Here is an 11,097-nt window from a genome sequence, read left to right as displayed (position 1 = left end):
CTGCAAAACAAAGCGTGAGCAAAGGAGCGAGGGAGGGAGGGAGAAGAAACCTTCAGGAAGGTCTTTGCTCTTCCAGCAGCCTCGTTCTCCCAGCTAGAGGTGTGTGACTGCGCTGGGCTCTGGAAAAAAAGCAAACAAAATGCTCTGGCTCATCAGCTGGTTACAGAAGTACATCCCTGGAAGCATGAGAGCTGCTGCTTCTGATAATCTGGTGGACTTTTGATCCCAGCTATGCCAGCACAGCCCCTCCTAAAACAAGTGAAACAGAGAAGGCAAATCTTCAAACCTCCTGATTACTCAGCCAAGCCTAAAAATAAAGTTAATGAATGATTCCTCTGTCTGGACTTCATGAGAGTGCAACTCCAATCTCGGCCTCTCCCTCTTTGTTAAAGACTATTATTAAATCCCCTGCCCAAAATACGTTCTTGTATACTATCAAGCCCTTCAGCAGTGCCAGCTCAGCGTTTTGAGCTCATTGCCTGAAAGTGTTTCACACACAAGCAGATTATATGAATTTGGGTTGCAATTCCAGTGCACCCCAACTTTGCTTCTCTGAAGATGTCCCACCCACCAGGGAAGGGAAGGGTTAACACACCAGCCAGCTCTGCTGGGTAGGAGAGGACAAGCAAACAAGTGCCTGCTTGTTCAGACCCAGCTGAGGGAGCTCAGGCAGGGCTGCAGGCCTTGGCTGCTGGCTGTCAGCAGCCAGGCGGAGGGTTTGCTGCATCTTCTCACTTCAGGCCTACCACACAGGAGATGCCAGTGTGGTGTTTGGAGGTGACACCAGGTTCCTGCTGCAACCCCCTCCCCAGAGCCAGGGTGCAGTGAGCACAGCCGTATGGAGCCCTGCATACCCAGCCCAGGACCCTGGGAACAGGATCAGGAAGGGTGCCCTAGGGAGGGCAGTGGTCCCATAGGGAGCTGCCCAGCAGCAGGGCTGGGTGCCAGCTCTGCACCAAGCCCTGTACTCCCACCACAGTGAGGAAACAGCAACTGCTGCTGACCGTCCAAGAAGGGACACAGCACCAGGAAAGCTGTGGGACCTCCTGAGGAGCAGGAGGAAAGTGGCGCAGGGTTGGGGGGGGGGAACAAAGCCCCAGGAGAGCACAGAGAGAAGATGGCACCACAGCAGCCCTGTGTGCCAAATGGATGGAGTGGGTGACATCTGCTTAACGCCCAGCCAAGTAGCCTCAGCCCTGCCGCAGGGGCACCTCTCCTCCTGGGGAGCTCAGCAGCCCTGATGGGCAGCTCTCTGGTGCGTGGCTGCCAGGCCGGCTGGCAGGACTGCGGGTGCCAGCACGTCCCCCAACGCATGCTCACAAGCAGCTTTGGCCCGAGAGGCCGCGTTTTGCCGTGCCCCTTTGCCCGGGTGCCGCGGGCCGGCGGGGCCGTGCCACGATTCCGGCTGCGGGCAGTGCCGCCAGCGGCTGCACACACCAGCGGGAAGGCGGACCCGCAGCGGCCGCGGCCCGGGGTTACTGCCGGTCACCCGCGGGCGCCGCGCGCCCGTGTTTACCGCCGCCCAACAGCGCCTGACCCGCGCCGGCCAATCCGCGCGCGCCGCCCGCGCTTAGCCCGCCGCGCCCCAGCCGCGGCACGGCGCATGCGCAGCGGCGGGATGTGCGGTGGTGTTCCTCCCGCCCCGCTGCCGCCTGAGGCGTACCCCGCGGGGGGGCTGCCTCGCCCCGAACGGGGAGCGGGGCGGCAGGAGAGGTGGGGGCCGGGGCATGGCTCTCGTGCGGGAGCTGGGAGAAGAGAAGGCTGAGGGGGATCTCATAGTGCATATAAATAGGTGAAAGGCAGATGCCGGGTTTATGGTGCCAGACTCTTTTCAGTGGTGCCCAACGACCAGTCAAGGAGCAGGGGCCATAAAATAAACCACAAAAACTTCCAACCCAACATGAGTAAGAACTCGTTCACACTGAGGGCAGGGCATTGGAACGGGCTGTCCAGGGGGGTTGTGGAATCTGCCTTTCTGGAGATGGTCAAAACTTGCCTGGATGTGTTCCTGTGTAACCTGCTCTAGGTGGCCCTGCCTTGGCAGGGGGGTTGGTCTAGATGATCTCCAGAGGTCCCTTCCAGCCCTAATGATTCTGTGAGATGTCCTTCCCAACTGGGCAGCAGCCCTTGGCTTGCTCTCCTGCCACCCTTGGTGGCCATCGCCCTCTCTTAATTCAGCACAATCACCTCTAGCTGCTGCCCGTGTTAGCACTTCCTCATAAAGCATCAACTCCTGGAGTCATGGCAAGTACAGGCACTTCAGCTTTCATTTATAAATGAGCTCCAGTTTTAGCTTTAAAAAGTATAAAAAATGAGGAGACTAAATTTTATAATCCAGTATGCATGTGGACGCACATAGTCTCACTCAAAGATGTGTACATACACATAAATAAACACAAGTATCAGTCATAAAGCAGGATACGTGGGAGAGAAGCTTAAAATACGATTTTCATACACGTAAGTGTTAATTGTGTTATAATCTGGTCACTTTGTGTCCATACTGAAAGTTGGCACTACATGAAAACAATCAAATTCTTGCTTACTCAGAAGTCTTAACTGGAAAAGCAACCTGTAAAACTATGCCTTTTATTTCTTTTTAAACTGCATGGAAAGATACAGCGCTTTGCAGAACAAACAGTATTTCATAATGGAGACAATTGTGATGACAGCTGTTACATGCCAATTTGGCTTTGTAACAAACACATCTGCTTGCTTTACTTTTTTTTTTTCCAGTTTTCCTAAAATAGCTTTTTACAAACCCCTGGTCTTTAGCACTGAGTCTGAAGAAATGCTTACCCATTTCGAAATGTCTGTGACCTTCAGTGGCTCTATAAACCAACTAAGCAAAACTGACATTTTGACAAAATGATCAGAAATACTTGTCCCTTTGCTTCCAGAGAGGTTTCACATTCTGTCACACTTACACAGATACGTAAAATTAATGGTTTCTAAGCTAATCACCCCATTCTGGCAACACCTGCCATGTGACTTTTAACATTCAGAAACAGGAGGAGACTTACACAGTCATAATATTGCTCTTTCTCCTTGCCTTTTTGAGCTGCCTAATTAAATACTGGTGATCCAAATATCATGCACTTGACTGTTATTTTATCACCTAAAATAGATCTGGCCTGACCCTGAATCCCAAAGAAACTATGCTTAGATACATTGTTCTTGGGTGACCACTGGGAAGTGCATCATTAGAAAACCAAGAAAATGAACTTAAAAGCCCTGAAAGACTGCAGCTGCGACTGAGGTCCAGATGTTTTCCCACCTCAAGCAGGTGACAGAGTGTCAGGCTACTCTGCACTCACCCACCCGGTATCCCACTTCAGCCAAAATTCTTCCAAGATGACTTAGAGTTCAGGTATCTCTTTTCACAGGGCAAAGATGGTGGGGGCCGGTTTCAACTACCTTCAGCAATTTTAAACTTCAGTATGAAATCAACTCTGGTTAAATAAGCATCCTCTAGAGTCAAGAGAGACAGAGAGGCGTTCGCACAGTGACTCACAGCAGCAATCTGAGATACCTGTTTTAGAAAAGGGTGAATCATCTGCTGGTGGTGCATCTGTAACTTCTATATACGGATACCTGGATTAGTTGTTGGATGCCTGCCTTTTAGATTATGAGTTTGGTGCAATGAGTTCCACACCTGGATTTTAATAAGGAGAGCCCTCAACTCTCCAGCAGCAACCCACAAAAGTGCAGGCTCCGAGTGCTCAGGGCAAGAAACATGTCATCAGAGGCATCTTGGTGGCTTTGGGCTGTGACTCAGCTTCCTTGTTCATAGCTAAGGAGGTTCAAAATGCCCCAAGAATTAGTGGAAACTTGGAACTGGAAAATTTTAGATGAACTTGACAGATAAGAGTACTTTTGGTTTTTTATGCAGGAGATGGTAAACTTCTGGAAGTTATTGCCATAGGATGTTGTGGCAGCAGACAGCATCAATGGGTTCACAGAGGATTTAGAGAGACTCACAGTAAACATGGTCCATAACCAGATAGTAGAAGCAGAGGTGTGCCCTCTAACACACACAAACTCAAAAGGTTTGTGGACACATGTCTGAGTGGAGCAGACCTCAAACAGCCCCCAGGCTTGCAAGATCTCCCTAAACAGCCTCTCCATTTCCCACTGACAGAGAACGTGATGTGGGGCAGGGTGGATCATTGGTACGAAACCTTCACACCATTCTCAGGCAGGTACAGCAGGGTGAGGAATAGTTGCCAGTAGTTACCCTGCTCTAAATTCCGCTTTTGTGACGGCCCCTGCTGCAGCATGGCAACACAGAGGGCTGGAATCATAGCCCCAGGATCCTACCCGGCTTTGGAGGCAGCACTCCTATTCCTCCATGTCATTCCTTCCAGATCTTCCAGTTCACTTCCCCCACTCTTTGTTTTTAATACTCCAAGCTTCTGAGAAGTCAAGCCATCAAATTATCGAGATGTCTGATGGCACACAATAAATATTGAATCTTTGGGAATGAAGCTCATAATTCAGTTTGCTACTCCTGACTAACGAGCCCATCTCAAACTCATAAATGAATATGTTCTTTGGACTAATGACCACATAACATGCTGGGATTGATGTTGTGGAAGATATTGCAGACACATGGGAGTTTTCAGGAAATATCAAGGCTCTTTAGAACCGCTACTAACAATGCACTAGCTTTGTTTTAATATCCGTGTGGGATTTATTTTCTGTGTTTATGAGATTTTTCTTTGTCTCTAGTCTCTCCAATTCCAACTAAGCTGAGTCATACAGAGGCAGAGCATAAGGGTCTGTATTAGAGGAGCATCGAAAATGGAAATTTTTGATTCACAGAAATTATCTGTATCACTACTAGCTTTTATTTGGATTCAGAAAGGTGAAAAATCGAAGGAAAACTTCCTAGTCTTTTTGGATTCATCTGAAGACAAATGAAAAGCCGTGATCTCCGAGCTGTCTTGTCTGGTTGCTTGTTTGTGACGCAGTTTTCTCTTTCAGACCTCAGCAGTGTTTTCCTTCCTTTCTCTTTGACTCCTTCCATCATAATCGGCTGAAGTGTCTTTTCAAAGCTAGAAGCATTTCATTTTGAAAATACCCAAACCAGAACATTGCAAAATGGCCAGAACATTTTTATTTTTTTTTTACACTCTAAGATGATATTTTTGGTTTCAGGCAACGTTTCAATTATGATGACCACATTTTCTGCTGGCAAGAGGTCCCCTCAGTGGAATTTAGCTGGTCAGAAGGATGATGCACTTTTATACCCCTTGGGCTGGACCAGCCTGGAGTCTGAGTCACTACTAATGCATTTGCTTGGTTCCCACTCTGTGATTGGCTTCTTACATGATATTGTGCAGGTCTGCTAATCCTCCAGGAATTGTCGCAGATGCTGCTTTCCTCCTTTCCTACTTTTCTGCTGTGCTCTGTGGAGGAGAGACTTCACATTCCACATCTAGCACAGGGGAGCCAGTGTGGTTAGGGGTGTTACAACCCAAATGGTCGCAGTAGAAACGTTCTGTATTATCTATATTGTTAAGAGCTCAGCCATTCCTGTTTCTGTGAGGTTCACAAGGCTGGTCCTCAGGCCATCCCTCAGCCTTTGGGGGAAACCAGAGCAGAATAGTTTCCTATCCTTTGCTGCTGCAGAACTCTTGCCAGAACCAAACACTTAAGCAATGAGAGACATTGGAGCACTGAAACTAAAGGACCCTCTCCCAGAAGATGCATGCACAGGTTTTTCTCTTAAGAAGCTTAAATCAGTTCTAACTGCGCATTTAAATACTTAATGCTGTTGAATGATTGATGGGTTGAGGTACAGCTCTCCTAATATCTTTTTTGGTCTATGCCTGCATCCTCATCTGGATGTCTTGAGCTAATAGAACAGCACAGACTAATAATAAATGCTTTTGCCATGGGAACTGGACACATTTAATTCCTTAGCAGCATGTTACTGTCAGCTCCTTCTTCTACCTGAGCAGGTACAAGACATACTGCAAGGATCACTAATTCCTTGACACATCTTTGTCAGTAATCAGCTCAGCTGAATTTTTCCTGTCTGCTTGAGTTACTTTTGTTCAACCCCAGTATCATGTTGTGCTGTGATGTCCATTCAGTTGGAAAAACCTTTCTCTGTCTGTTGCCCAGCCCTGCTCTGCCACCCAGCAGCCCAGTTACTGAGCTGGGGTATAGGTGAACTCTAAGCTCAGCGAATGCTAAAGACAGTCTCTTTGCCCTTTAGTTGCACAACAAAATACACCTCCGTTATGTACAGCCAGCAGATACAGATATCTCTAACCCAAGTGTTTGTCTGGTCACAGTGTGTGGTGTCAGTGCCAATGGCCTCTGACCTTATCTAGTCTCCAAGAGGAAGAGCAGAGGCCAGCTTTCCTGGCCTCATGGCATCAGCTCTAGCACAAAGGGTGAGACCACACCCAAACTTACAAACATGCTTGCTGTTTACTGCCATGCTTAAATGCATAGGACTGCTTAAGGCATATAAAATATAAATATTTATAAGGTCAGTCTGGGATCAGGCATTGCATTTTTCATGCAAACTCCACTTCAGAGCACATTAGCCTTAATTTAATAATGTACTCGCTTCTTTTCTGTAAAAGGCTACTGGAGAGAAAATAACACATTTCCGGTCATGAGGTGGGCCAGTGCAGCAGTAAAAGACAGCAGTGCTCACTTAGAAAGTGAGTTAGCTTAAAGGTAATCCACCCCCCTAGAGATGATTCCCCCTGTCGTCAGTTAAAAATACTGAGACAGTCTAGATTAGCTGGCATAGGTAAAGTGTCTCCCAGTAAAAGCTCAGATTTATAACTCCTGAAAAAGTGCCTCCTTCCTCCTGTATTTGGAAATAGCTTTTCCATGGCTGAGAGGACAAGGTGAGGCAGCTCTTCCTTTTGGGGGAGGTGGGGATACCAATACAAAAATGTTCATACTGCACAATAGCGATTATGAGAGTACTATCTCTGAGAAACAGGCAGCAGAAGCTGAGAAATCACCTGGCTGCTGAAGAGCCATTTGACTGAGGCAGCAGGGAGCTAATTCCAGTTACAGGGCATAACAGATAACAAATGGCACCATTACCATGGCTGGCAGGGTGTCTATCACAGTGACATAAACAAATAAAGAGAGAAGGCACTTGGCACTGCAAAATCCCCAGCAAAGTGTATGCAGAGCATGATCAGTCAATAAGGGCTGCACGTGCCTCTGATTTCCCAAATGTCAGTTCTTTAATAAGCTGCATAAGAAACTTGGCTATGTGGAACAACCTGTAGCACTTCACTTAGCACTTAAATCCACAGCTACTGACCTTTCTTTACTGACATGTCAGCGTGGCCTTTTCATGCTTTCCTGATGGTATATACTTTTTATCATATGCACCACCATCTGTTTAAAATTCACAGTTCTGTGTGGGACTTCTGAATGCTTTTGAAACCTAACCTATGCTAGCTAGGTCACCTGTCGACCTCCCCTCCACTGTCACAGGTAATAGCTTCACAGACAGCTGACAAGCACAGTGGCACAACCCTCTCAATTTTCCGCACCATGTGATGTGGTGAATGAAATTTTTCTCCATTTGGTTCCTTCTAAAAAGCCAACTCCTCCTGTTTTCTTGGTTACACTAGCCAGATCCTGCCCTGTGCCTCCTGGTTCCCCTGCATCTGACCATGACATGGGTCAGAGCATCGGGCTACTGGCAGATTAGACTGACTGGGTCCTCTGTCCCTGCTGACTGCTCCAGTCGCACTGAAAGCCAGTGCTCCTGGTAAAACAGGGAACAAGACCTGAGGCATCCTGCAGTACGGAAGGGTCCATGTAATGGTGATCAGGAGCCCACAGACTTCTCTGCTTCAGTGTCCCTTTACCCAACCCTTATTGCCAGCCACTTTGGCTGCTCAGGGCAGGAGCCTCTTTGGAAGGTCAGACTCCATGGAGGGGAAAACGCAGGGCTGGAATTAGGAAGAGTTTCAGAGCACTCACCCTTTTCCTCCATTGTGGACACCCAAGATGATAAACAATCCTTTCTCCAGGCTTGCTGTCTGGCATTAAATTCAGGCTTGCCAGCTACACACCAACTACAGCTGAAACTTCTTTGGAGACCCTGGCTGTGCAGCCAGCAAAAGTGTTTCCTCTTTCAGCAGCAGGAGATCAAGACTCATCTGGGCGAAACCAGGGAAAGCCAAGACCACTGGCGAAGCTGCCAGGCTGAGCCAGTGCTGCTCACAAAGGAGCCAGACTAATTGAGACCTGCTGAAGGGGCAGACTATCTCATTAACCACATGTATAGGAAAGCCCCAAGCAAACCTTTTCATGAGCAACCTGCACAGCATGCCACATGGCTAAGATCCCAGAGAACTCTCTCCTGGTTTGAAAGTTTGGGCCATCCCACTCTGCTATGTTCCATATATGCCAGAGATGTAATTTGCTAGCTGCTGGATGCCGTGCAGTTGTGGTGCTCCTTTTAATCCTAGAGTCTGCAAGAAATTGTTCTTCACCAGCAGCCAGGCTGGGCATTACCACACAGCTTTTGGAGGAGGTCATCGCTCCACATGTGAGACAGCTGGACCACCTCTGTGCATCTAGATTCAGTTCTGTAGCATTAGAAGGAATGTCCTTAAGACAGAAATGCTGAGACAGGGCAAAAGTCCATGGATACCATTAAAAATCAAGAACAAGAATTGGTCAGCCTTCCATGGATCCTATTAAAAATCAGGAACCAGAATTTGTCTACCTGAATTTGTTGCATGCTTATGTATCTCTAAAGGTTGTAACTGAATAGTTCTGGTCAAAAGGGGAGACAGGAATAGTGATCATACAGTTGGTCACAAGCCCAAGTATATGCTTTAAAATTGGAAGCAAATTACATCTCTCTTGATGGAGAGATCCAGGGAACAGAAACGAATGGGGGATCCCTAGCAGTCTGCAAAACATAAAGGGGAGCTGTGGCAGGGAGCCTTTTTTTGTGTCACGTGTAGGCTCTTAGACCAGTTAGAGTAGATAAATGTTGACCCCATCCATATAAAGATGATGGTGCCAGTGTGCCCAAGTACTGATCCACCCAGCTTAGTCCCTGTGAATTAGAGCCCACCTCATGCCACAATATCACATACTCTTCCAAGGGCATGTATCTTCCACCATCCCAGGAAAGTGCTGCTCCTTGGTATCATAAACACCCCCTTTGTACAAGTTGTGTGTTTAAGTAAGTTCTATGTTTCTATAGATTGGATGAAGAAATAGTTACCAGAAGATATGATGGGCCAGACACAAGAACGAGAGATGCTAAGAAGACAGTATGTGGAAGTTGCCCAAGAAGATATTATGTGAAAGTTGCCAAGTACTGATAAGCTTTGGAGACAAGTAATTCTAACGAATTTGCAAGAACTGATAAACTTAGACTATGAGAACTGATGCTGTACAAGGCTGCCAGCACACATTAGCATCTACAACAGGTTGTATAACTTGGATCACACCCAATAGGGTGGTGGCTGCTATATACAGATAAAGAATACAGGGTTATGTATACAGCTGGTGAAACAAAGTGCCCTCTGAAGGAATTTCTAAAGAGCTACCTAGAAGGCAGTGGTGCATGAGGATGACCTCTGCTTCTGAGTGTACACATTGGGGTTGGCCTCCCAATGACTGCTCCAGCTAAGAAGTGAATGTGAATGAGCGGTATATGTGAACAGTTACCTGCTGTTACTAACAACACCTTGATTCTATTAACAACAGCAGCTAATGAGTAAAATCTATTTAAAGAAACAGCAGTTGAAGTCTGTGTTTTCCCCTTATACTATCCCCTGTCGAGGAAAAAGGAATTTATGCCATCTGTTTGGGAGAAACATGCTAAAGACAGCATGGCACTCATAACTATTCATGGTAAGACCTGCAGCTAGGACAGACAGTGTTAGCACAGTGCAGCTTCTTTGTGCAAACAAGCCACTAGCCATTAAATGGGTTGTTGAAATCCCGGTGAAATCCTTGCCATTGCTTGCCAGAGGGAACTGGTGACTGTGGGAAATATGTTCCTTCCCCTGAAATGTGCTATATGAAATTCAGCTAAATCCAGCCCTGAGGAGGGACTTGACAGGAACCACGTGCATGTTTGTAAGGGCGAGATCTGTTCAAAGGGAGAAGGTCCCACGTAAGAGCCAGCTAACTGTCTGCTCTGTCACCCGCACATTGTCTTCTCTGCATGCTTCAATGCTTGGCTGGGGACCGTGAACTGTCAGACCCAACTCTGCCACTCAGTCACTCTACAGACATGAGTCATTGTTGAGTCTGCTTATTTTTGTAAAGCATCTCCATAGGTGATGCCTCATGCCTGCCACTGATGTCCAGAGAAACTATGCAGACTCAGCACTTCTAATGCAGAAACCCAACAAGTGTTGCAAGTCACACTGCTGAATAAAAAAAGAGACCCGCAAGATTTTATCTTGTAAGCATCCCCCTCAATCTGCCTCCAGGTAACCTGCATTCCCATCTTTCCGGGGCTGTCAAGTTTGTGCTTCCACTTAAGGAACAGTCAGATTTCTCCATCTATAAAAAGAATGTGAGGTCATTTAAATAACTATTGCAACAAAACTAGCTTTCTTCAGTCAGGCCAAAAGTATCCTCTGACTAACCACAGCTAGCAGCACATGCTTAGAGGCCTATAGAACAGTCAGATTACATCTGGACCTTTATTTTTAATAACTACCAACAGCCTCAGCCACTGTGAAGCATTCCTTGCATGTAAGTTCTGAAAAGCTTGGACTAGATCAGAGAGTCTTGCAGCTCCTATCCTACAGAGAGTTTATAACCCAAGAAGCAAAACCCTCACATACAGGTGCAGGCACAGAGCTGCCTTGAAAGAGGCAGCCCAAAGCATTCGTGGCAGAGCTGAGAATCCAACGCAGTCTCTTGACACTGGATTATATATTTTCAAAACCATCTGTCCAAAACATGCTGGAAAAGATTAAACTAAAACAACAAAGGCTTTGACAGGTGAAACTTCCTTCCAGATTTGCTGGTGCTGTTCCAGCCTTGATCACTGAAACTTCACATGCACACCCGACCTCTGCGAGCACAGTGCCAACACACGCCTAGCTGAAACGCCATTCAAGC

Source organism: Strigops habroptila, chromosome 5, assembly GCF_004027225.2.
Source record: "Strigops habroptila isolate Jane chromosome 5, bStrHab1.2.pri, whole genome shotgun sequence".
Classification (NCBI taxonomy): Eukaryota; Metazoa; Chordata; class Aves; order Psittaciformes; family Psittacidae; genus Strigops; species Strigops habroptila.
This window is presented reverse-complemented; position numbering follows the sequence as displayed.